A 27,307-nucleotide genomic window follows, 5' to 3' on the forward strand; every position below is an offset into this window, starting at 1 on the left:
GAAAATGGAAGCCTTACTCAGCTCACCAGCACTGGAGCAGCCTTTCAGCAATAATGCTCCCTTGGCACTCTAGAGCAGCTCGTGTCAGTGAAGCGCTGCAAGCTGAATGACACAGGGTTTGTTTTCAGACAGGTGGCAGAGCTGGGAAGCCAGAAATCTTCCAGGCATAACTCTGATTAACTTCTGCACCCATTTCCAAAGTGAACTGTCATTTCCCCGCTGGTAAGTTTTCATCTGGGCTGTTGATGACAAGCCATCAAAGCATCCAGCCAATTCCACTCACATAACCAGTTATATGACCGACAGGGAGAGAACAACAGCTAGACCTGAAAAGGCTTTTGGTCTCCTGCTGTGCTTAGATTATGATTTAATGCTGAAAAGTTGGCATGGCAACCAAATGCTTGGCAACAAAACATCATGGCCGAGGAACAGGCCCAGAACAGGGCCAAATAAAAGCACTGCTCAACTCTTTGCGGGCAGATCTGTGCCCTACATACACTTGTTGTCAGCGCTTCTGTATGAGCAAGGATTACATCACAAGGAAGCATTATTAATAACCTGGGCAGGTCTGCAGTAAGTGAATAGCAAGAGTTCTCTGAAACACTCAAAACGGACCCTGGCACCTCGTTCAGGCTCCTTTTGCTTCATCCGCTGATTGCAAGGTTGCCAGGAGACAGTCTTGCTCCACACCAGGGCTTGCCATGAAGTGCCATTGTGCTTTCACTGTCCCCCTCCTCCTCTGTCCTCCTCTTGCTCCCCTCAATGACAGGAGCCTGGCAATGCCCTGGTTCTCCTTTCTGACACAATAACCTCTTTTGATTTGGGAGTGTTCAAAAGCTTTTTGCTTTTTCCACAACAACCTACCAAGCAAAACTCTGAACACACACAAATCCAGATTTGCATGCATAGGCTGGAAAAGGGATGCAAGCACTTTAAAAGATGGGTCTGACCTGAGGGGAAATTAGTGAGTTAAACTGAAGGGCCCTGTGTCGGACAGATAAAAGACTGGTCATAGGCTCTGTAAGCAATGTGGCTACATCTTCTGAAATGTAACATATGAACATTTACACGCCTCACAAGTGCATACAAGATACATTACGCTTATTTGTTCTGGGAACCTTTTATAGCCCACTAGAGCACATCCTTGTCTATTTAAATGCCCCCAGGCTTTTGTTTCATCATGCAGGGCTTCAAAAACTCCGCTTGCCTTCAGGTATCAGCAAGTCGAGTCCCGAGTGCATCAGAACATAAGCCACTCATTCTTCAGCCTTCATCAGGTCAAGTGCTTTCCTTATACCTCTGCAAAGGAAGCCTTCTGCACATGGACTCAGTAGGAGCCACTGAGTATGGTGTCTCCTTCCCCAGCCTGCAGGCACCAGTGCGATCTCTTAGTTCATAGAGCTGCGCTGTTAAGCAGATAAGAGAAGTTAAAGGCTAATCAGTTCCAGAGTTGCTTTGCCAAGTACTGTGAGCCAAGGATCAGTTTGTGCTGCCATTTAGCATAGCCTTTCATTGTCAAAACAGAAACTGAAAGGTGGCAGCTAAGGAGGAGATCCCTGTGGTAACAGACCTTTTCTCAGCAGCACAAGCCTCTAAAAGAATAGCATGGCTAATACATAGCTAGACAACATAGTGCTTTAGCTTCCTCAAGGGTCTTGAAAAGCTGCCAGAAATTGAGTGAAGATTTTTAGTGCTCCATTTGCAGGGACTTAATCACACAGCCTGTTCCTGCACCTGTGGGGAAAGCATTTCATTTACATGTTATTCTCCAGTGCAGTAACCACTCTTTTTCTGAATGAAAATTCCTTCACTGCTTGCGAGCAAACTAAACTGGGTCTGTTATCACCATCAATCCCAATACTTGCGCTCATTCCAGCATTCCTGCTTGCCATTCCACTCTTCACCACTCCCTGACAACTGTTTCCCTCACTCATGTCAGTTTCCCAGAGGCTCCTAGGCACACAGGACCTCTTCCCCAGCCACATCATTGAACCTGGACAAAGTGACACAAGAAAAATACTTTTAACCAAACTGTCAGACTTATAACCATTCTGTGTCATTTTACCAGAGCTTCACTGTTTTGTTTCCAATTCACTCCTTCACTATGGGACACATTCCCCTTTCTTCTCTCCCATCACTACAAGCAGTGACTAATGAGTTGCAGTGCTACAGTTGAGACTCCACAGTTGAAAAGGACACTGAAAAATAAAGCATCAACTTCACTGTTGTCATCTTGCACAATCAGAGCAAAGTAGCTGTGTTGAGAGCAGAGAGGTGTGAGGCAGAAGAGTGGATTTTCTACCAGCAACCCCAGCTCTGAGCCTCGCAAGCTGAAGATAAGCTGCTCTCTTGCACAAAGCTGAACAGAAATTTCATACAAGTCATGCCACAGGATGAATAACTCCCCGGCGTGCTAGGTGATACAGTCAGCAGCCAAACTGTGCTTGCAGTGCACATCCAAGAAAGGTACATGAGTATCACCAGGCTTCTCATCACACCCACTCTCACCATGCAGTCATAATGACCATGTTAGGGAACAAATTACCCATGCTCATAAGCCTCACTGGGATAGCTAATTTGTTTGTAGGGCCCCACAGGGTAACAGCAGCAGGTCATGGTTAATCTGAATTTATTTGCCAGCTCCTCTTTTCCTCTGAAACTGTATTACATACAGAAATCATTCAAATGTACCAGAAGCGTACCACAGGCCCAACGTAGACAAACTACACATTTCCCAGTGTATGGAAGGGTTATGTTTGCCTGTCACTGCCTGCCCATCCTTTTCCTTTTGTCTTTGATTCAAGATACAAGCCACACACTGACCAGCACATGGACAGTCACTGAAGAGAGTACAAGGAGGTTCACAAGCACACAGACATACAGCTGAGGCTTTGTTCTGGTCATGTTTACTTGCAAGGCAAACACTTAAGCATTGTTTCTGTTGGACAAATTGTAACTGTCCAGCAAGGAGAGATCTAGTTCCAGCTGGTTAGAGCTGTTTTTATTTCTTACCTCCTCCTCCTCCCTCTTCAATAACCCCTGAATCCAGCTTATCCACAGGAAAATAAGTACAAGCTGCCCATTGGCTTCTTTCCCACTTCAAATTGACACTGAGCTAACCCCAGTCCATACCAATACGTCAAGTAGAGGAAACATACTTTATTAAGTGTAGCTTGAAAGGTCAACCCAAAATTGACTGATGTCTCCAAGACAAAGATCCTGCACTTCTGTTAATATTAGGAGCAGTGAAGAGCGAGATGCCCTTTCATAGTCCCCACTGAAGTGCTCTCAGCTTGTCACACAGCACTGGACACACAGAAGTTTAATACCATTGGAGCATAGCTACATGAACCTCAGAGCTATTACCGAATAACTTTTTGCCTTGTATAGCACCTGACGCAACAAACAGCAATCATCCACTGTGCAACACCAAACGTCACAAAGCCAGTCTCAGGAGATGACTAGGAGAACAGTACCATCAGAACAAAGCCTCTCATTTTCTCTGTTGAATGCATCGCAGAAAAGTAATAGAAGAGTGCCACTGTTTGATTTCTATATTCTTTCCAACAATTTACATTTTTAAAGACAACTTATTTCTTTAGAAGGACATTAATACTCAATCACAGCAGAAGAAACACCAATCTCAAGAAGTACAGTCTTCACAGGGAAGAAGCAGCAGAAGCAGACTGGTATAAAGGGACACCAGATGTTTTAGGGCTGCAAAGAGAACCCTGTTGTCCAGTAACAGAGCCAAAGTGACATTTTGAGTTACTTATCCTGAAGCCCTGCTCTTTAAGACATCTGTGCCATATGAAACCCATCCCAAAAGATGCTCATTAGCTTCACTGTTATGTCAAGAAGGTAGTTTCAAAATCTCTCCCATGAACCAGTCTTGTCATCTAGTACTTTAAGGACTGAACTCAACCATCAGCTCCCATTTGTAGTTTTAGTTGACAGGACTACAGCTCAGGCCCTCTAAGAGCAGCAAGATCAAATGCATTGGGGAAAAAAATGCAATTGCATGGAACATCACCAGGGAAAGTTGTTTCTTAGTATATTTGAAGGTAAGACCTACACGCAGAATCAGCTATTGGTTCCACATTTCTGTCAAAGGCAGACGCAGAATCCTGAGGGCACAGAGCCTGTGCCACCAGAGTCAGGTCTGAAACCCATTTTCCAAATTATCCTAATTTTGTCATATAACATTTGGTAATGAAGGTACAATTTTTTTCCCCCCTTCTCTAATTAGTAACCTATGTTCGCTTACCGTAGTAAGGAAATGCCTCCAAGTAGCCAGAGACACAGGGGAGTCTTGCAGAGTGTAGTTAAAAGGCAAGTTTGCTCTATCATCATGAACCCTGGCCTACAACTCCTGGCCAAACAGTAGGACTGGCAGCTAAGTGCACAATACACATACATATAGTTTATGTTTGAATGCATGATTAAAGAAGCACATTTCAAGGACTATAAAGCATGTTACAGAATCCAAAGTAACAAACTGAACGTAAGCCCCAAAGTTCTTGATTTATTTACCCCACCTCCACATCATTATTCAAATCAAGTCAAAGAAAGCAGACAAAATGCACAGCATTTTATGTGCTTCTTTCAACTTCTTTCCATGACCATGTTGTGTGAGAATTCAGAGCTTGCTGACCCAGACATAAGTTTTCCCCTTTAGAGGAAACCTCTCTTTGTTCTTCTGGGCCCTGAGGAGGGATGGCAAGCTCAACTTCTAGTTGTGTGAGGCTAGCTCACAACAGCAGATCTCATGACTGTCCCTCTGGCCTGTTCCTTCCCTTTATGAAGAATTCTGTAGATAAACTTCACTTTATCAAAAGGGAGGAAGTTACTGCCGGATACAGAGAGTCAGGAAGGACAGCAGCCCACTGCACAGCAAAACAGCTTTAGAGGAACAGTCCTTTTTCCATGCAGATAGAAAAACAAGACTTAACCATTTGAGTGCCATGCCACTAATTCAGCCTGGACTAAGCTCACCACTCCAGCTGTTTTAATTGCAAGAGCCTTCCCTTGCAAGGGAGAAGAGTAAACAATTTAAGCCTTCTGATGGCTGGAGATGACAGGAGTGATAATCCCCAAAATCAAAGGCAGGGGTTCTGTACTTCAGTGTAGCAGGTACCAAGCCCTTCCCTCTGCCCCGAGCTCCCCATATAACCTTGGTTGGGCATTATGCTCAGGCATAGCGGTCAGCCAAGAACACAGTGCCCAGGAGAGCTGATAATTGCTGGTCTGTTCAGGTTATCAAACAGTGAGGCAACGAAGGAGAGCACCGTATGCCCAGAAGGAGTCCGACAGTTGTTTCAAGACTCACTTGGGCTATCTTTAGAGGGACACTTGCAAAATGAAGCAGATTCACAAGAACATAGCTGGGATATTCTTTCCACAAGTGCTCTGCTCAATCCTCCTGTCTTGTTCAAGTGGAATATCTGAGGGCAAGTGATAGCACCTCGCCATCTCAGGCTGCAAAGCCCTGTATAACTTAATCTTAGCTATGGCTGTGACAGCTGGCCAAGCTGTTGCTGCAGAAAGCACACAACTCTTGTCCTAGACTCAGAGTCACCTGCCCAGAAGGGGGCTTCACACTGATGCAATGTTTCTTCCTGGGGGATGACTTGGCCTAGATGAGGCATCTTTTTGTGGGCTTTTCCCTTTTGAAGGGGGGAAAAAATATCAGTGCTTTGTAATCATTTATTTAACAATATAAGTCTGAGCACATAAGTTCTGTAAAATGGATTTCAACAAAATGTTAATTTTCTTTTAAATGTTATTTTTTTAAAAAAAATGTTAATTTTCTTTTTTTTTTTAATTTTCTTTGACCACAAGAAAAAGATTCCACTACTAAAAAAATCATTTAAATACATAAGAGGTAACGCATCTGCTTTTTTGGTTGATTAACACTCTTAAACTGCTGTTGATATTACAGTGCTAGTTTGCCATTAGAATGTTAATAATATATAGAAAGAACAACAGTCCTTTAACAAACACAATGAAACCACTTTCTTTGGAAAAGCGCTATTTCATTACTAAAAAAACCAGTGCCCCCTGAGCTTAGATGAAGTTCCTGCACATCCAGAGCCTATGACAAATAGAATAGAAACAGACAAAAAATGGCTTCTCCAAGAAGACCCTAATGCAGATGACAGCAACAGTCAGTGATCCCTGTCACTTCCCACCACCCTTGGCACAGGATTCCCAGGCTCTCTGGGCAGGCCATTAGCGCTAGGCAGGCTGCTTTACCTCTGCAAACTGCTGTACAGAGGTTCAGCCTTGCAAATGTACTATGCAAATGCCCAGTGCACCCAAGCACACTCTGTACCAGTGCCTAGTGTCTGCATGGTGGCACCTGCCTATCAGAAGCACAGCAGAGAATTTAAGGTAACAGATACCAGGAGACCTATGGTGTACCAAGTGCTCTCTCCCTGTTGTCATGGAAAGAAACCATCACAACCTGAGCAGATGCTCATAGCAGAGCACCACAACCCATACACAAAGTGCTGCTGCTCCAAGGAGCTTTACATCTCACACAGCCGTCCTCAGGGTGGCACAGATGCATCCTGTGAGATATTAAGGGTGGCAACACCACAAAGCCATCAAGGTAGCTAGAACCAACTTGGTTCAGCTGCTAAGCAAATGACATTGGGGAAAAAAGAGCAAAGCCTTCCAGCAGTTACTGTCCCCTGTTAACCACCTCACTTCTACAGGGGTGAAGGGTTGGAACAAGCAAACAATTGCAAGTGCCTCACAGAGTCTGCACACAGCACACCTCCCTGTACTGAAAAGTAGAAAGTGGTTTGCTGAAGCCCAGCATACTACAACCCATGCTCTTTGCTGGCTGACAGGCACAGAGCTGGTTCCTCTGTAGTAACAGAAGGCAGGTGGATCAGGATCTTGTTTACAAGGAGCAGCCACCTGAGTGAAGAGAACAACTTAAACCTCAGAAGGTGGGAGCACTTAAATCATCCTGGACAGTACCACACTACATGTCTCCCAGCCCAGGCCTTAGTCTCATTTACTTACATTGCTATTTTCTGTGTGAGTGCTCCAGTTCATGGTTTGCCTCTTCATTTTATGTTTTAATGCTGTAGGATTAAAGTCCTCTGTGACTGGATCACCTTAAAGGATTAAGTCTGAATGTCTTCACACAACCAATAATTTGCCACCTGGCAAGATGCCTTACATCTGCATATTCTGATAAGATAAGGAGACATCAAAGGCATAACTAACTGCCAATAGCCTCTCCAGGCTCCTTTAACTCTGTCCCTGAAGCATTGTTACTTTGAAGTACAAGTCATTTACTCCCCACTTATGTAAGTCCTTCAGGGCAATCTCTACCTTGCGTTAAGTGTAGTCTATCTGTGCCTCTACCAGAGATAAGTTACAGCACAATCAGGAGCTGGAGCACTGGAAGGAACAGCATGCCACAACAGCTCATCAGCACTGACAGTCACCCTGCTCTGGGGCCCAAGTCACCTCAAGGCTCAGGCATCACGTCAGTCATCTCCTGGTGCAATGCTCTTCTGAATACAGTGACAGACTAATTTAGGGCTGTAATAATGCCTAAGCAAACATTTGTGAAAGTTCTTGTTTCTCTAGGATTTGTATCCATTAGTGCATTTTATTACCTTATGGAAGGCCATCCTTCTCATCCCTTTGTGAGAAACAAAACACTGTCCACAAATAAATATTAATTGCTAGAATATAAAGTCCAACACTTTCTAAGGGTTTAACACAGGTCCGTTAAGCCAAACCTTCTGATTCTTATTTTTAAGAACTTTGGAGTGCATTCAGATGCCCCTCATCAGCTCTGCTGGAAAGACAGCAGGTACCATCTAACAGCAGTCACAGAACTAGTAATGCTAACTGCTTTTGATCCTGAAAGAAACACAAGATCTTCAGAACTGTGTTACAGAGTTATGTGCTACAGAGTTATTTTCACTTGCAGAGCTGCAGATTCAACAGCAGTAGTTTTATATTAGAGGCATACTCCAAGCAAATATGCTAGTTTAAAAATAACTGCAACAGGCATAATACCCAGTCTGAGAACATTATACAACATTACATAGACATACAAAAAAAAAAAGCTAGGTTAGACAAATACCTTGCAGGAGAGCAGCAAAACTGAAGTTGCAAAAATACACCATCACCCATCACTGGAGTCACCACAAGTTTAAAAAAAAAAACAAAAAACAACAAACAAACAAAAAAAACACCAACAAAAAAAAATTGCTCATCTTCCTTTGCCCCTTTTATGTTGTTCGTAGTCAGATGGGATACAGCTGCTGTGAGAACTACAAGGTCCTGATTGATCATTGCTCTGGAGGAAGACAAGCATTTAAAGAGGCACTCACACAATTATATTGGCAGTTATTGTAATATTGGCTGCTTGTTTGGTGTGCCAGGTAAAAAGGAGCAGAAGCCCATACACATCCCATCTGGAAGCTAAAACCAAGTAGTGCCATCTCCATTCCCTTAATCTGTTCCTTACAGGCCTCCATCTATGGTGAACAGTATTTTTCAATAATGTAGGATAGATCTGGACTGAATCATGTCACCGAGCCCTATCTCGTGAGCCACAGATGCAATCTGAGCAGCAGAGTCATTTTGCGACTATAACAAAATCTTCCTTCTAAGGCCTTGATATGCTTTCTGAATAGGACAAGGTTAAACAAAGTGAGCTGTCCAAACTCAGATGGCAGAGCTGTTGGCAGTCTCCTGGTCACGCAGGTTAGCGTGTTATGTGTCATCCAATGTTGTGTAAACTTCATTGTTTTAAAAGTCAAGTCACCTGTTTCAGAAGACTGCCTTAAGCAAGGGTGAAGGATGTTTTGTGCTTCCTGAACTCAAAGTCTCCCTATGCAGCTGTACTCAAGAGACTCAGAAACCTTCTAGTCCCAGTGCTCTTTTTACGGATTCCTTTCCCTTATCGAATCCAAGATCTGGAAAAATGGTTTGGCAATGAAAGTATTGTAAAATCTACTGGAAGCTACAGGAAAAAAAAAAAAAAGCATCCTTTGAAACAACCTTGATATTCAGCCATGCAGAGAATTCAGCGCTTGAGAGAGTTATTTTTTGGGCAATGGAGAAGAAGTTGCAATTCTCTTCATACATGTTGACACTAGAGGTGCAAAAAAGCAAGAGCTGTTCCAGACACGGAAGAGAAAGGAGGGGGACGTGCAAAGCACAGAGACAGACCATGCAGGCAAAACAGGAAGCTCTGGCCAAAAAGGAAATGCTTGAATGCTGTCTTTAAAACATTTTTTCTGTGAAACTCCAGGCAGTTAGAAAAAGGTGAAAGAAAACCAACTTTCTGCTGAATCAGCGACCTAAATCTCATGTTCTGCAGCACATGATCTCTTGTATTTTTCCTCACTGCACGGGACGCATCTTGCAGCAGCTTGTGCCACCACTGAACCCAGGGAACTCCTGGTAAGAGGCCCTGAGCACACATCCTTTCACTACACATGCTCAGTCTGCATCTGTCATTTCAGGTGGTTTCTAGAAGTACAGGGACACGCTCAAACCTTCTGCAACACATGCTTTTCCACATGTTTGGAAGCAGCTTTTCCAGTGACGACATTGGTTGAATCACACAACGTGATTTTTAGTCTCTGTTCAGATGCCAGGATGGGGAATACAAAAAGTCATGGCTGATCCTGTGTTTCACCAGGAGGCTGGTTTCCCCAGAACACTCAGAAAGAGTGAAAATAATGAAAAAATAATATGAAAGTAACATTAAATTGGCTTACTTTATTTCTGTGCAGGTGTAAGGAAAGAGAAAGCAGGTTCTTTATGTAGAGGTAGGAGACCAAAACTTTGAGCAGTGAAGGAACAGTAGAAGTGGCAAGTGTCTAGAGATAAGAGCCATCATCATATATCAGGTTCTGACATCAGATGAAGTAAGTCACAGATCTCACTAACGACTTGGCATAGTCACAGCCACATAGCTCCTTCTTTCTGTGAATTAAAATCATTACAGACATTTAGGTTGCCTCTCTCCAAGCATTCATGGCTACTTCTCATGAATGAATGACAGGGTGAGAATCAATAAGCGTGGTTCTTCCTACCTCAGCCATCTTAAGAAATAATTGAAACTTCACGGACCTCAGTTGCAAGTGCCCATTTCGTTTGTTAAATGCGAGGGGATCTCTCGTACAAAAGCAAGTCAGCTTCTTAAAGCTAATTTAGATAATCCCATGATCCCTGGAACAACAAACAGGCAGAATTTCCAAGTACAAAGATGGCCCTGTAGTCAAAAACTCTAAAGTTGAAAGCCTCTTTGTTTCCTGCAATCAGCATCATCTCCAAGTTTTCTCAGAGGCCAATGTAAAGAGGACACCACTCCAGCCTCCATTTTGCAGAGCGTAAACCTTTGTTGCCTAATGTGCAGAGCTTCTCCAGCACAGAGGGTTGTTGTTGTAAGACATACACAAACTCAAACACACACACACAGTCTACCCAACCTGCTTTTGTTGCTCTGGGGGTTTGGCGAAGCCCATTATACATTTTGCTGAGTAGCTTTTTTTTTTCCTAGTAATGGTGAAAGGCAGTTTTCAGACAGCCATCAATGGTGATCTCAAACTGACGGGCCAGCAAAACGTTGCAAAACCCACAAAAGAGTTTGCTTTCCTTGGCAGTACGCCCGATTCTGTCATATTAATGCTCTGCCAACAGCTATTGTCCTTGACAAGTGACTCTGCACAGGCAGAACAGGATCCACTGCAAAAAAAATCTTCCCATGTCCTACATTGCTAGCATCTTCTGAGCCTCTAGAAAGGTTAAAATATCTTCCAACGCCAGAAAATTCACATACCCTAGAATACAGAACTATGTTACAAAGCTTAGGGACAATGATTTGGCACTGGAATAAACCCTGTCCTGGAGAAATTAGCCAGAAAATGGCACAAAGTATAATCAGAATAGGCCTAGGCAGACTCCACAGAGCAAAACAAGACACAACAAACTGGTGGATGAGGCCACGCAGAATTTCTGCTCCTTGCAATGTCTTTTGTTGTTGTTGTTGTTTGCTTGTTTCCACCTAAAACTCAGTTTGGGTGAAGAGGGAGTGATATATTCAGATGGAAGGGCTTGTCTCCTCATTTAGAGCAATTAAGCATGCAGCTATAGTGACTGTATGCATGTCTTTGCTTTTGTCTGTCAGTTGGGAGGGAGCACAGAGATAATGAGGAGAGGGTGTTTACACTGTGCATGGATAGGCAGTTAAGTTAGCAGAGCAGTTAATACACAACTGGCTTCTTTAGAGACTGGATTAGGGCAGGAGGAAAAAAGCATTTAGGGGAACCACTAAAATACTGTGTGACACTGAAATACCTTGTCCAGGTTCTAGTTTATTAATAACCTCTCATTTATAATGAATCAAAGTGCAGAAGTGTTCCCAAATAAAAGATCAAAACATTTTCTTTCAATGAAGAGCAAATTCTTCTTCTTCCCATCACAGAAACACTCCTGCAGAAAGGTTTCATTCCATTTAGTTGTGTTTTCTGACGAATATAATGCTTTGTTGTGAAGTTGTCAGCCAGCTTGAGCTAAGTAGGGCACTATCAAACTGTTTAACTATTGACAGTGAGTATTTTCCTTTAAAAAATAAAGGAAGTGAAAGAACATTATAAGAGGCACAGAAAAGTTCCCCTATGTAAAATCAGAGCTGAAGGGGGATTTCTGGGATCCAGTGAGAGCAGAAAGTACAGAACTGGCATGTTGATCCGTCTGTCCCTCGCTGCTGGTATGGAGCATTTAACCTTTGGATAGCTGTTACCTTCTGTAGAGGGACTGTATCTCAACAACAGCCTGATGAAGTCTGTAAGTATTGATTTTCACAAAGGAACACAACTACCTGAGTGTGCTTAGCTTTGGTTTAACAGAGAAGACTCCACAGCAAGCACAACTGTGGTTACAGCTGCTGCTTCGGAACACGTCAGCTACGAACTGCTAAACCAAGAAGAGGTGCCCCCAGCCAGCTCAGTGCCCCGACGCACTGCACCTTGCGCTGTCTCAGTAGTTTCACCCTCCCTGGGAGGGTTTTCCCGTGCTCAAGGAGACATTAATGTTTGCTACCGAGTTAGGATGTATTAAGCTCGTGGTCCTGATTTGTGTTAGAAACAGCTGAACTAGGAGTTAAAAGGACACCCATCCATGCTATGCCAGCTGCTTCTGAGGGGAGAGAAATCACAGCATGCAAAGTCAGATGGTTCAAATCTCCTTTTGCCTTTCAGCTCCACAAACTTTCTCGCACTTTGACTGATCTAGCGAAAAATCATGCCCCCCATCACTTTTGCTCTGCTTTTAAGGCAGCAGAAACAAAGGACGTATATTCCTTTCAAAGAACCTGCAAATCTTGGTGCAGAACATCATGTGTCTGTTTTATTTATTTTTATTGTTATTACTGTTCTGTTCTTGCTTTGGGATGTTAGGCAAACCTTCCTTTCTCTGATGAAAGAGCAAAAACACCCTCTGCGTACCTGAAGCAAGACGATAAAAGCTCATAAATGGTTTTGCTGTGTTCTTGCGATGGAATCTGTGCACCAGAAGAGGATGTTCATGAATGAGATCTGAATTTTACAGGAACGTATTACGCTTGTGGAGTGCAAATAGAGGTCCACGGTTGCTGTGCTCTGACTAGTGCAATTTTTACTAGTCTTTACGTAGATCTTTTCTTTCACACGAAGTTGTGCTTCCTTTCCCACCCCAGGAGATCATGTCTGAGTTTTCAATAGAGTAACTTTTTATAAACTGAGAAAGTGTTACCATTTTTGTAGCTGAGAGTCACCTGGGCGTGAACCATGCTTTAAAGATAAAATTTTCAAAGGTAGCTTGGGATTTGACTACTCAATTAAACTAAGAGAAATTGAATGTCCCAGTCCTCTGAGGTGCTTTGGAATAATCTCTCTCTAAATGTAGCAGCCTAATGAAGATCCAAAGGCACATTACGACATTTTCATCTTTTTTTTTTCTTTTTTTCTTCCAGGAAACCATGGGTTACTAAGAGGAGGTAGAAAGACAACAGGCATTAAAAAATATCTCTGTGTCCCACAGGGGAAAATCTTTTTTCATTCTTCTGGACTGTAATCCATTTAGTAATCCGGTTGCTTCTTTCCTGGAGTATGGCTCCGTTACAAGGCAAGGGCAGTCTGTGTGCTGCGTTTTGGGGACTCCCTTTCTGAAGGCAGCCGAAGGACATGGCACATCAGCAGCCAGCAGCATACTTTAGAGCTCTTTGGATCACAGAGACTGCAGGCACAGCAGGTGTTCATACTAGTCAGGGTGCTTCGTTCAAGCTCACACTTCTGTATTTCAGTTCTTATGGGTATGTAAAAGACCTTGCACAAAGTGACAGGCATGAAAGGCATTAGGGTGCTGAGGGTAATGACTGGCCCTAATTCCCCTGATTGGCCATATCTGCAGCACCCACCATCCACCCTTTCTCTGCCCATTGGCTCACGAGCCCTTTTTAAGCTCATGCTCGTGTATTATTTTTTTTTCTCCTGTATTGTTGTACTGGTTGTGTGTGTGGTGTTTGGTCCTCTATTTTTCCTGATTCTTTGGGTGGGTGTCACAGTTTTGTCATTGCTGTAGGTGTTGTGTTAAAAGCTAGGTTGTGACTGTAGCTGTTATCATTGATTTGGTTGTGCTTGTTTTACTTAATAAATGATATTGCCCATTGATGCTGATGGCATGGCCCTGGCTGCTGTGTGATAGTGAGAAACCCTGGCTTGCCTTCCTTAGAGCAATCTGCTCTTGCTGCTCCTTCATACAGATGTGTCAAGCTTCAGCCTGTCTTTCATCTGCAGTATGTAACAAGAGTAAAAGGCCTGAGAGACAGATCCCTGCTTGCTACGAAGTGCAAGGTGCTACTGTACTTAAAAAATGACTTTAAGTTTAAATGCCATTGTCAGTGAGGAATTCAATGCTCAATAAATTGTCAGCCCATTTTGTTGGCTAGCATATGCAAAAGGAATCTCTAAAGAGTTTACAGCACTTCTTTATCCCATTACTGCTTAGATGTTGAAAGCTTTTTAATTTGCTGCTTTGTTCAGGGCACTATCACTGTTTCTATAGTTAGTCCCTTAGCTTATTGCATTGTAAAGCTGTATATGTGAACTTAGTGAGTCATCTGGTTGAGAAACCTGGTAAGAATTAGAGAACAGACATATATGTGCTGATGGGCTGTTTCACTTATTGATAGACTGTATTTTCCCTAGCAAAGGTATAAAAACCAGATGACTTGCTTGAAATAAAATTTTTGGGGAAGATGACCAATATTGTCCATTTAAAAGTTACCTGGGATATTCTCATACAATTCAGAGAATGATTTGCACAAAAGTCCACTTGGTTTGGGATTGTAAAATGCATCAGTCTGGTAATTGTTTGATGTTTTCCTAGACAGAAACTGTGAAGTTGTCTGGTTTAAGTGATAACTCAATCCAGATGCTAGCCTGCAAAGAGCAAAAGTATTCACTAGGCAGAATAATTCTCTGGTTTTCTGGGTGATAAATTCCCAGATCCCATCTTGCAAGGAAGGAACATACAGTAGCAACTTTACCAGAAGTTTTACGTCTTATCAAATGGCTCGCTGAGAACAAGCTGCTGACACCCACCCAACAATGACATCAGGCTTTGTTTTTGCCAAGTATTCATGGTGTGGGAAAGGGGGAATTTGGACTCGTTCTACATTAAAGACCAAAGTTTCCTGCATTCTGCTGTATTCACTAAGCAGGATACATCTTGGGGTAATTTTCTATGAAAGGTCATGCAGTCTGTCAACAGCTGAGTGGTAAAGGGCAGGGGAAGCTCTGGTATTTGTTTACTTACTGTCAAATCTATTTCTTAAGGACAATTTTTCTCCTCAAAGTTTGTTAGCTAACTTCGTTTCACACCTGTAAGCTCCCTGCAGAAGCTTGCTCTCTGTTGAAGTCATTCCCTGGGTGCACTGCGGTCATATTTACACAGTTGTTAAACTCTGTAACACTTAGTGCTAAGTCAATTCAGGAATGAAATAGGGAACAGTACCTTGTTCTCTGATAATCGGGTTAATTGCTTATTTGACATTGCTTTGCAATTGACTGAAAGCGGAGTTTACTGTAGAGAAGGTGAATATAACTATCCATGTTTCTGTTACTGGAAAAACAGTTAAACCTGTTAATGAACATGGGAGGGAAAAGAGATAAAGAAGCAGGAGTGGAAGATTTTTGAAGTAATCTGAAACTTGCTGTAAACTTTTTTTGAAAAAGTGCCCCTTTGTTTTCTCTGCAGCTGAGTGCAAAGCTCCCATTCCTGTCTCCTTTCTGAGTTTAAAAATCTCATGTCTGGTTCTCAGATTTGAAGTTAACTGACAGCACTGATGGCCAAAGCTGCTGCCCCACAGGGAGAGCATATAGGGAGAAATGCAGATTGCACTCAATGTAGGTCACAGGGGCAATATTTCAGTTCAAGTACAACTCATAGACTGCAGTAAGAAAGTGTAGGTGGGTGATGTAAACCTATTCTCTCCACCTGCTGTCGAGACGAGAAAACTTCAAGTCAGTTGTTTCTTTTAATCTATTCCTTGAAATGAAGGGTTTTTGTCAAGGTGAAGGCCAGACCCATGAAGAGAAACCTATCACTAATTATTCAAATGCATGATTTTGTTTTACTAAACCACCTGTTCAGTTAAATACAGAAGTGCTTGGTACAAAGGAAGGTAACTTTTACAAAGCTGGGGCATGGGGAACTTAGTGGAGACAGCTTTTATTAAGAAGCACCTGTAATGGTTCCACAGTTGAATTCAAAGGACACTGGACTGAGAAAGGCAGGTGCTTGAACAAGAAGCTGTGGATTAAGCCCTATACCTGAAGTATGGCCACAAAGATGTCTTCTCTCCAAAGCAACTTTCTGGCCCTGAAGTATTTCAAAGCAGGTACCTGCACCAGCAAGTTGTGTTATGCTTCAGCTGAGAATATTTCCTTGAATGCTATGGGGGGCTTGCAGGCCGCATGCCTGCAGGCATGCCCATGTAAGCACAGCCCCATACACAGAAATGTCAGAAAGGAGATGAACCGTACAGCTGGGTAGTGCCTTGATGTACTCCTCTCCCGTGTTGTAGGGATGCTGGAGGCAATTCCCAGTGGACACATGTCGGGTGTGCATAGTAGCAGGCTGTGCAACCAGGCAGAATCTGCTGCCGGACCACAGAAGAGTGGGAAATGGCACTGGGCAAGTGGTGCTGGGAGCTGCCTGGCTATCTCTGCCTTATGGATGAAGTTTCCTGGAGCAACAAGCTGTTCTCTCAAATAGGGGTTAAGGAAGTAGCAAAAGCAGAGTTGAGCTGGACTGCCTGCTGTTGTAGAATTATGTTTAGCAGTTCAATTCTATGATTTTAAAAATAGCATTTAGCTAGAGATGACAAATTGCTTATGTGGAGTTTTGTTGAGGTTGTGGCAAGACATCCTTCCCCTCCCCTGGTTTCAGAGTAATTGCTTTGGTTTCTTTTGGCAGAGTTGGCAAACCATAACAGTACTGGTGAGTTTTCTTATCTGAAGCGTGGCATGCATGAGCTCTGTAACTGGCTTGCTGCGATGCAGGATGTGCACATGTTCTTGGTAGCAGCTCTCTTAGAAGAGAAACTGGAGTCTGGACCTAGGAGAATTGTGGAGCCTGCCAGCTGGCTGCTTCTCTGTTGGATGCATTTCGTTATATTCCACTTCCAGTGTGTTTTTTCTAGGGAAGTTACACCACCTGCTGCCAGCCTGCGAAGCTGCCTCTTTCTCTTCCTGGTTGCTACAGCCACCTGCCAGGAGTCTGTGCTGATAGTGCGCTACAGAAGGCTCAAGCAGGGAAATTCAGACAAAGCGTCGTGGACTCTGTTTTCTCTCATATGTTTCCACATCGTGGTGGCAAGATTGTGCACAGCATACAGATTTAAATCAATTTGCTGACTGCTTTTCATGAAATCCTAACTGGGTTTGGAACTGGGAGATAAAAAGCCAGTATTCATCTTGTCTGCTGCTGCTCTAGTGTTTTGTAGAATGTCATAAGATCACCAGCAAATATGAGATGAATCTGTCTTAAGGCCTCCTGCAGAGACAGAAAATCATGCCAAACGACAAAGCGTGATGCTGTGGAAACCTTCATGACCTCTTATTACAGCTGTGATGATAGAAAGAACAGTACCAGCATGCTTGCCTTTCTCACCACTGTAACAGGTATTTCATCTCTGTGATAGGCTGTCAGATTTATGGGGTTTATAGAGCAGACTATTGGATATAGCTCCTTTATGACCTTTAGCCTTAGTTTCCCATGGTAATGATCACAGTACCAGCACCTGAAGTAATACAGAGGCATAAGGTCAGAAACAGACACTTATGCAACACAAATGGGCGGTGAAGAGGCTCCCTGCAATGATGGTTTTCAAACAATTTGAGAACAGAAATACCCAAGCTGAAGAGGAAGTTGCCATACAGAAATGACAGCTTGAAAAGATTGGTCTTGCAACTTGGCCAATATGTGAGAAATTAAAAACCACCTGCATCATCAGCAACTGCTGGAAAGCTGCTCTGTGTGGCAATGGCAAAAGTGCAGTCTGTTTTGACTTTTCCTCCATCTTGCTTGATTTATACTGGACGGAGTCATTCATTACTGTGTGCTTGACAGTACAGAGTCCCATTCTATCTTCCATTTTAAAACTCGTAGGTCTCTTTATAAGGACCACCATCTCTTTTTGCTATGTGAAAAGGTATCAGGACAATCCTAAAACTTGTCTTGAAGTCTTCTAATTGCTTCCTCCAGGACTGGTAAAATCTGTGACTGGAGCTTATCAGCATGAAGGTGGTAACACATGAAGTGATACTCAAATTTAATTTTAGTCAGTTTTATTGGAAAAGAATCCAGGTTTTAGGTGGCTCGCTGATAAAACACAACTAGAAAAATGGCATTGGATGAAATTTTACTATTTCCACTGCTCCAAAGTTGCATCATATTTCCTTAATGCTGTACAGCTGCTGAGGGGCTGTTAACATTTTATAACATGCTTTTACCTTGCAGGCAGCCACAGTCTGTATTTGGCAAAATCAGGCTCGGATAACTTTTAAGCACATTTTGCCTAGACCACAGCATGTGGTAAGATAGGGATCAGCAACTGCCTGAAGAGACATGTTTAAATAAGCATTTTTTTATTCTGATACTTAATGAAAAAGCAGCTAGTGTTGCAATTTTACACTTAAAGAGCTTTGCAAAATGAATGACAGTAAACAGGAGAAATGTGATAGTACCACTAAATGACTTTCAGCTATGTCCTCTACAGATTTTCAGCAATCAGGCCATATAGCCCTCAGAAGCGTTAAACTGCCCCTGAGAAAAAAACAACCACAATTGCAAGGTAATAACAGACGTACGGAACTTCTATCTGATACTGGAAGAACAGCATTCTTACAAAAAATCACTCTGACATCATTAGCTCACGTCCACCCCTTCTTTGTTTTTTTGACCAAATTGCTGGTGTGTGGAGGTTGAGATGTTTGTCCATTAAAAATCAACTGCTCAATTCCTTTAATTCTTTTTTTTTTTTTTTGGGGGGGGGGGGTGATTGATGGTGGTGATAGGCTAATAGATTATTTTAATTAGTTCAATGGAATTCACAACTCTACAGTGAAAAAGTCATGCTCCAAGGAAATAAAAACCTGTCAGACTGACTTCTTGGAAGTTTTTCATCTCTCTCTCTCTCTTTTTTTTTTTTTTCTAAACCAGATTTACTAAAGGACTACGGTTTGTAGGAAGCTTTCTAGAGTTAACTGCTTGTCAGAAACTGAAGGCTGGTGGTCCCTGTTACAAATTGACATGGGATGGTTTAAGCAGATCCTTAAAGCAGAGCTTTAACTCTAGCTTATGCTCTTAGGTTCAAATGAAGGCCTTGTTTCTGAAGGTCTTTAAGATATCCAACTGCAGTGCAGTGTGCTTTTTTAATGAGTTCAGGTCCAGGGATGTTTTAGATTACCTTGAGAAGATTCTCATTTCAGCTACAGGAAGCCGCTCTCGTGAAAGCAGGCAAGAAGTGTTTGCCCCAGGTCACCTGAATTTAGCATAATGATTTTAGCAAAGCCAACTTCCTTATGAAAGTCTGAGCCTGATGGAGAGTTCCATGGGAGAATGTATGCACATGACACAAAGGCTGTGTATGGGTATAGATGCCTATATATGTAAAACTTCCAAACAATTTATGGTATGGCAGTACAGCAGACTGATCACGTGCAATCACCTCAGACTCTTGAAGGAGGAAGGGGACTTGGAAGATGCCAAAGGATAATTTATCACTCTGGCACATTGGTCAGTTCCTGGAAGGTCTACAGATACTGCAGCAGCTGTGCATACTTCGTTTTCCTCAAGAGCTGGATCAGTCTGTCACTGATTACCCCAGGCAGTGTGCCAAAGCTAGAAACCTGCACCATCCTATCCTGCACTATTAACCTCTGTCATGAACACAAAAAGGAGTGAGGTTTAGGACACACAAGGCTATAGCAAATAATAGCCATAGCACAGCTCCCAGAAAAATTGTTTTTAAATGGTCATCCGTGAAAGATCCCCTACCTTTATGTTTCTTGAATATTTCAGGTTAGTACCACTAAAAAAAGTGGGTAGCAGGGTAGCTGTATCCATGATTGGCAGCAATAGCATTTGAGCCCTTCTGAAGGGATGTGTTTTATCCAGTGGGTGTTTTGTACTTGGAGGCATCTTTTGGACAGAGCAGTATGTTCTCCTATGTGTGGTGGTGCATAGCACAAATGCTGTCATCTACCAGAGGTTTGCTCAGTATCAGGTCTGTATGCCTTATTTATGGTGGCGCTATTGTGTCTGAACCACGCCATGATCGAGGCTGTCTTTGAGAGAACGAGGAAAACAAGATTTGCTGCAGACTTAAGACCAGACGTCCTGTCACTTTTCCAGTGAAGGTGGAGAAGAAACCCATTGAGTTCCATGGGGACATATCCACTCTGAATTCAGGCGTACTCAGATAGGGCAAACCATGATCTCGAGTAATTGCTTCAGTTTGCAGTCTCATTAAAGGCTTCCTTAAATTGATGTGGTGTAGTAAATCTTCTGAAGTAACACTCAAGAGCTTATAGACTTCATGCTGAGGGTTCTGAATTCTTCAAAAGTTAACTAAAACACTGAAGTGATGACAGAACAATGTTACTGCATTTACCAGCTTCATCTCAAAAGTCAACGTGACACAAGAATATCTGCAGAAATAATCTCCTCAATGAAAATCTCACAAACTAGTCTCAATTAAATTGCATACTAATTTTCAGTTGAACTGTGCTCAGAAAAGCATACAGCACAAAAGTATGGTGAGTTTGCTCTCACCTGTACTGAACTTCTTCTATAGAGAACCTTTCATAGGGAAAAGAAAGAGAAAGAAGGCTGTTGCTGCATCCCATCCTCTGTTCCCCAGCTCCAAAGATTTTGCTGGTCTACCTCAAACCAGTCTCCAACTTTTATTTCTCTTCTGCAGGCTGAGTGTAATGAACATAGGGACTTCTGTAGGTGTGCACAGGTATTGCTTTTATAGTAGCAGCAGTTTAAGCTTTGCATTTTTTCATCTTGGTATGAGGCATTATAAAATGCAGAATTCAACTGCATTTTGGAGTTTGATGAGGTCTAAAATGTGAAGAACAAGATGAACAGTTTTACATTTTTCTGTATCATGAGAGTTTTCCCATTCCATGACTATGAACATAGTGTCAATAACTGTATTATGAAAGATGCAATTTTACATGTGAAGCAAATATTTAAATTAATTCCAATGGAATAATGAGAAACCATTGTTTTGGTACCAATACATCACGTGGTCAGGAAACAGAAGAGCTACCCTTGCCTCATCCCAATCATTTCTGTGGGAAAGCCTTCAGGGTCCCTATTACCTCTTCAAATGCAGACATCGAAAAAGTCCTCCTGCAGGAAAAGCTAAGGGAAGCTGACTGCAGCATCTGGTGGCAGCTGCCAACAAGACACAAGAAGCAGCCTCACAATTAGATTTTGAGAGGGTCCTGAGATGCACCACACTTATTATCCATGTCAGCTCAAAATTCCCAAGCCTAAGCTTGAATTTTCATTTGTGCATAACACCAGTACTTTGTTTTGCTTGGGGAAAGGGCAGTGTAATGACAGCTTTCCTCCCAGGCACTTTAAAATGTTAATTAGTACTATTCAGTATTCAGACTTGGAAATTACATGTGTCTTAATAGGTATTGGAGCCCTTGGAGTTAACAGTACTGCCATGTTTATTTTGAGGAAGTACTAATGTGAGCTCAGATTTATTTTTTAGAATTTATCTGACTCTTTTCTAGCAATAAAGAAAAAAATCCTCTGGTCCTATACTCTTACTATATTTTGAAGATGCTAAAAGATCAAATTTTGTTATGTAAGGTCTGTTTCCAAAGAGAAGTGTTTGTATCACACGGCAAAATTTCTTCCTGCTCAGGCACCATTTCATTTTACTATATTCATGCATCTCTCTGTGAGATGTTCATCCACTTTTAAACTTTCACCTCTTCTGCCCTGCCATGTGGACAAAAAGAATGCTTTACATGAGTAAAACAACTACTAAAAATTCAGCTGGTTGTTTTTAACAGGTACAACAAGTACCTGTAGCCAGCACAAAAAGGATCAGTAGGATGAGCATGGGAACAAGCATACAAGGCTGGATGTCCCCAGTTCTCTTGATTTCAAGTTTCTGCCTGGCTTTAGGAAAGGCTTTTTGATTTTTGTTGAAACTGAGGCAAAAATGAACTTCAATCAACACAGCAAAGTTAATTATTCCCTAAACCATTTTCTCCACCCTTGGGCCTTTCTGACTGAACTATGATATAGTAGTTGTTGTAATGCATTTTTGTAGGAAAATATTTGTATTATCACATGCATCAGCAGGGGTTGTACCAAAATATCCCCCTGAGGGGCAGGAGGTATTTGTTTTTTTACAAGCTTTGGATTATTTTTTTTTGAATCCTTATCCTGTTCTAAATATGGGAGAATGACATTCATTTCTCTTTTTTAAGGCTTCTCTCAGACTGCTATTTTCTGCTTTATACTGAAGGAAAACTATTTTGCTTTGGTCCTGACATAGAGGGGAAAGATCACTGTAGAAGGCTGGGGCTGTGAAAATTGAAATAAATCTGAGTCTTATTTAGCCTAAAAGAAGACTGCATGTAGCTGGCATACAAGATTTCAGAGAACAATTAATAATTGATAATTGATAGAAAGGTTTCACACCAGATGTACCTTAGCAGATCACTGACCTGCAGGGAGATCAGCAGGGAAGGGTGAATGAATTCCTGAAAGCAAGCTCAGTTGGGTGGCAGGGTGAAAAGGAAGAGCGTTTTGGTTCAGCAGTAGTCAGTGAATGCAGTCTGGGGCTGTGTGGACCTAACAGTGACTACCAAAGGCTGCAAGAAAAAAGAGTTTCTTCACTGTTTCGTCAAGCTCACACACTTCTTGTACAGAGAGGAAAGCAGAGTAAAACACCTTGCTAGACGGAAATCATGTGGGTGATAACCTGTGGAAAGATTTGCAGTGGAAAGGATGTGAGCTGATGCAGATAGCACGCAGGATCAACTACCGAAACAGAAGTGACGTCTGCTTTTGGCTGTATCCAAGTTTGGGGCAGCCTCCAGTGGTCATCATAGGCAGGATATTTTGAAGTAAGAGTGAGCAACTATAGGTTGTGGGGGCAGGGGTGCCTGTTGGGGTATGGGGCTCTGAGCCCTTGGCTCTTTCAGAAAGGGCTGCCCTTCCGGCTGCTTTTCTGCACCACCAGAGGGGAGGCTGCTCTTACAGCTGTGCGGAGGTACGGACGTAGAGACAGGAAAAGCCAGTGTTAATTTTTGGTCAGATCTGTGGGTGAAGCTTGCTTGAAAGCTAAAGCCACAAGTTTACGTGCCTGTGCCTAGCACGCTGTGAGTGTGGCTTGGCAGGGTAATTACAGAGTAATTACCTCAACAAAAGGTATCAGTGAGAAACAGATCCTTAAAAAGAATAACCGTGATGCCAAGATTACATTATTTTAGATATTCTGTCTTTCCCTGCAGAGTTCCCCCAGGAATGTAGGGCAACTGAGACACTGCAATGATTGCGCTCTGTGGTAGCGTAAGGGTAATTGAAATTCACTGTTCCCTCCTCCATTATTCAGTATAGCAACATACAGAAATTGAGCTTGTAACATATATAGTTGCAGAATGATTTTTATATCGCATTACCAAGATGTGACACTAATGCTAATTCTTCATTAGAGGAAACATGACAAGTCGGGTGATTTAATATGCATTTAGCACTGAAAGACTTGTAGCACATGCAGGGGGACTTTTATTGCTGTTTGACAGCTTTGGAAATCTAAATGCTCTGCTTAGCCGCAGGGGAGGTGCAGACAGCAGCGCTGCTTTGCCCACGTAGGCCTGAACTGTGTTCTGTGGTCCCGGTGCAGAGACCATTTCTTTGTGGAAAGGCATTTCATCTTCATGCCTTTTTTTATTTTAGGTTTCTCTCTGCAGAAATCGCATTGGGAAGGGGAGAGAGAGTTGTTGCTATCTAATAAATGGCAATCTGATCTTAATTGATTTTTTTAAGAAAAAGCTTAAAGAGCAACATCAAGATGAAGTGGCAACAAAATTTGTTTTAAAAACAGGATAATCCAACTGAGCAAGGGAGAACTTGAACAGTTGGGGTGAAAAGGAGATAAGAGAGCCCAGAAATTACTACTTGTGCCACAAAGGGCTGAACCTTTAGCAGAAGAAGCATGGAAGATTTTCAGACACGGTCAGTGCTTCTGAGATTTCCTTAGGATTTTAGGAAACTGTGGCCTCCTGGGTAGTTAGGAAGTGGGAGGAAGTTTGGGCAGGTGGGCACCGGAGGGGGTACTGAGCCTGTCCGTCTGTGAGCTGCAGCTTGAACAAGCAGTGATCCTTCGTCCTTCCTGATGCCTTTTTCTGTTCCTGCAGCACCCCTGCTGCAGAGCTCAGGTATTTACACAACAACCCCGCGAAGTGACCCAGGTGCGTAGCACCAGGAAGGGAGCCGGAAACAAGTGCTGGTGAGGTGACAGGCCTGTGTCCTTCAGCAGCAAAGCAGAAGCTGTCAAAAGAGCTCCCCAGTCTTGTCCACAAGACCGCCAGCATGACCCGGGAGTGCTGGGCACAGGCACTCTCGTGGCATGTGCAGTCTTTCGCATAACAGATCTATGCTGCCAGACAGTGGCTAAGCCCTGCCGTACCGGAGATGCTAAAATAAAGACCCTGAACATGTCAGGCCAGTAGCTCTCAGTTACAGGCACCGCGAGTCTCTCAGGTGAGCCTGTGCCAAAAGCAGCAGGTGGAGTTGATTCAAAAGTTGTTTTTCATTTGCTCACAGTTCGCTTTTGGCCTGCAGGAAAGAAGTGGTTTCCTCCCTCCTGCTCTTGTGCATCTTTCTGTCCCATGCACTGTGAAAGGACAGCAGTTGTCACTGGGGCTTTGCTGCAAAGCAATGTTAGTGAACAACTAAGGAGGAAAAACAGCCACTTACTGACATACATACTTGAAAAGAAAAAAAAAAAAAGAGAAATCCATATGTACCACCTTATCTCATTTTCTCTTCCTGCTAGTGTTCAGACAGTTGAAACAGAAAACCAGAGAGCTCCTCAGGGGTGGGGAAGCAAATCCCAGACAGGCCATGAGCTCAGTCTTTCAGGAATGCTGACTTAGTTGCTGGATTTAACAACCCAGCAAACACATGTTCTCTCATTTCTGCCCTCCTGTCAGCTCCGCTCCTCTGCGTGGGCTGATCTCGGGGCAGAGAAGCGATGAGAGGCTCAGTGTGTTCCCACGGGGTTCTCCCACTGCCGCTGCCCTCAGCCGCTGGCAGAGCGCCCGCCTGTCTCGGGCTTTGGACGCTTCATTCAGACAACACTTTGCTGGTGCTGCAGAAGTGCAGTGGCAGCAAGTAGAAACCAGAGCTTGCAGAGACACCCTGGCAGAGAAAAGGAGTCTCAAGGAGAGCAGAACGTACCAGTGTGTTTCCTGCCACATGATGAGGGTAGAGAAACTCAGTGAGGCTGTAGGGAAAAGGATGTACAGCCTGTGGTCCTTCGCCCTCCCCTTCTTTGGCTGCTTGCTGGCTCTAAGGTTGGGGCCAGGGGACACTCACAGCCGATCAGCAGCACCATCTGCAGAAGGACTTGGCAGCCAGGAGTTAAGGGGTTGGCTGATAAAATCCAGGAGCCAGATGTGTGTACTCCTCAGGCATATGCACTGCCCCCTGGTGCTGGGTGTCTTGGAGCTGCTCATGGATTGTACCACATTGTGTTTGGACAATGTCTGACTGGACATCAGGGGACAGCGCTTTATTATGAGGCCAGTCAGGCAGTGGGACAGTTTGCCTGGGGAGCTTGTGCAGTCTCCATCTGTGGAGGTTTTGTAAACCTGTCTAGATCTGGTGTGTCGGCCTCAGAGGTGTCCAAAGCAAACATGGTTGTGCCTCAGATGTCCCCAGTGTTTGCCTTGGTGGCTCAGTCCCAGTGTGTGTTTTTTGGTGCTTTTTGCAATGCCAGATGCCTGTTCTTGGTTCTCTTTGGCTTCCCTGAGCATCTCCTTAGCAGTGAGATCCTTACAAGGCCTGCGTCAGGCTCCTCCTGATGGTGATCCCAAGTCCCCTGGGCCATGTGGCTTTCACCCACAGCAAAGAGAGACCACACAGTGCCAGCGTCACTGTCTGGGGCCAGCTCTGTCAGCAGAAGCTGTGCTCTCCCACAGAGCAGTGACCCTGCTGCGTACCCAGCCCCATCTCAGACAGTTTTAGCTTCTAAGGCTCAGAGGAAGGTCCTCTCCTGTGGGGAAGGGGTTGGGCATGGGGGAAAGGAGGAGGCTGGAGGCAAGACAGGTGTCCCCAGGGAGCTGCGTTCATCTTGAAGAGGGTGAGAGCCTGTGGAGGGCATCAGTCTGATACAGCTCAGATCATTTGGTCAGAAAGGCAGATGTGCCCTCTGCAGGCACAAGGGATTCACTGCAAACCACTGGGGTGACGTTTAGGGCTGGATCTTGAGAAGTTAGTGGGGGGAATGGTCATTGCTCATCATCTGCATGATTGTGTCTGGGCTCTGCTGGAGGACAAGGAAAGACTGACCAGAATGCCTCTTTCTGTTTTGTTCATTCAGGTGCCAGAAGTCCTCAGCGTTATCGACATGCAGCTGCTGTTTGTGCAGCACAATGCCCTCTGAAGCTTCCTCCCTGAGGCTGCGCCGTGTCTTCCTGCAGCAGGTCAGCACCAGGCCGGGACAGGTGACATTTTCCCCGTGATAGCTACCCCGCAAGGACAGGTGAGCAGCAGTGATTTCAGCAGGTAGGAGCAGAAACAGGTTGTGTTTGCTCACAGCAGCGAGCCAGCACTTCAGCTTCACTGTCCCTGAGGGAACACATTGGTCTGGTTGGATTTACTTCCTTTTTTCTCATGGAGAAGCTTAGACTCTCCATGAAAATCTGTCTCCCTGCTGCCAGGTGTCTTGCCAGTCACCCGAGAGAAGTGACGGGGAGCAAGCACGACAAAACCCGCCTGGGGTTTTAAATAAGGGCAGTTTTGGGGCTGCTTTCACCCTGCTGAAACCAACAGGATGGTGGCCTTGGGTGTGCTCAGGGGAGAGCTGTTTACCCCTCTAGACTTGATTTATTCTGGTGGGGGTTTGCTTGTTTGCTTTATTACTGTAGTCTGAGGGTTGCTCTGGATGCTGTTGCAATTTCCACAGTTCTGTCTTTTTGGGGGCACCATGTCTGTGGCCCCACACAAGCTATGGTCAAGCTGTGATGGGGAGACTACCTGGCTAATTATTGTATTGTCATTGGCAGTACTGGCCTGGTCCCACCATTCGTTGCCCACCTACAGCAGCTGTGCGGGGCCAAGCAGGGCCCACTATGGGCTGTGGAAGCTCCAGTGGCTCTGGGCAGGAGGTGAGTGCGGGCTCCTGTCCCTTCCCCAGGGGTGCTGGCATTGGGGTGCCCACTGGGCACCGGAGGAATAAAGTCTATGGGGCTGCAGCCCAGTGGCTCCCTGCCTCAGCAGAGCAATGCACGGTGACACGGGACCAGCCTTTCCTCTGAGGGGCTGCCCACCAGTTCTCAAGCACAGCTTGACACCGCACATGGGGCTGCGGGTGAGTTGCCTGTCCCCCACTGCTTGCCGAACATCACACGTGGGGTCTGGGAACAGCAGCCCCAGCCTGCGGGTTTGGGGCTTGCAAAAAGACTGGGCGCTGTGTTTTCAGAGTGAAAAATGGAGGCTGAAGTTC

At 43.9% G+C, this 27,307-nt stretch overlaps 1 long non-coding RNA gene across 1 annotated transcript in view; it reads left to right on the forward strand.

Moving 5' to 3' along the window:
- LOC118250745 (uncharacterized) overlaps positions 1-27,307 on the forward strand; it is a 59,993-nt gene that overhangs the window by 31,191 nt on the left and 1,495 nt on the right. The window contains exons 3-4 of the long non-coding RNA XR_004779523.2: positions 26,183-26,344; positions 26,868-26,969. This is a non-coding gene — a long non-coding RNA (uncharacterized LOC118250745). The remainder of the gene's footprint in view (positions 1-26,182; positions 26,345-26,867; positions 26,970-27,307) is intronic.

Source organism: Cygnus atratus, chromosome 4 (assembly GCF_013377495.2).
Source record: "Cygnus atratus isolate AKBS03 ecotype Queensland, Australia chromosome 4, CAtr_DNAZoo_HiC_assembly, whole genome shotgun sequence".
NCBI classification, from domain to species: domain Eukaryota; kingdom Metazoa; phylum Chordata; class Aves; order Anseriformes; family Anatidae; genus Cygnus; species Cygnus atratus.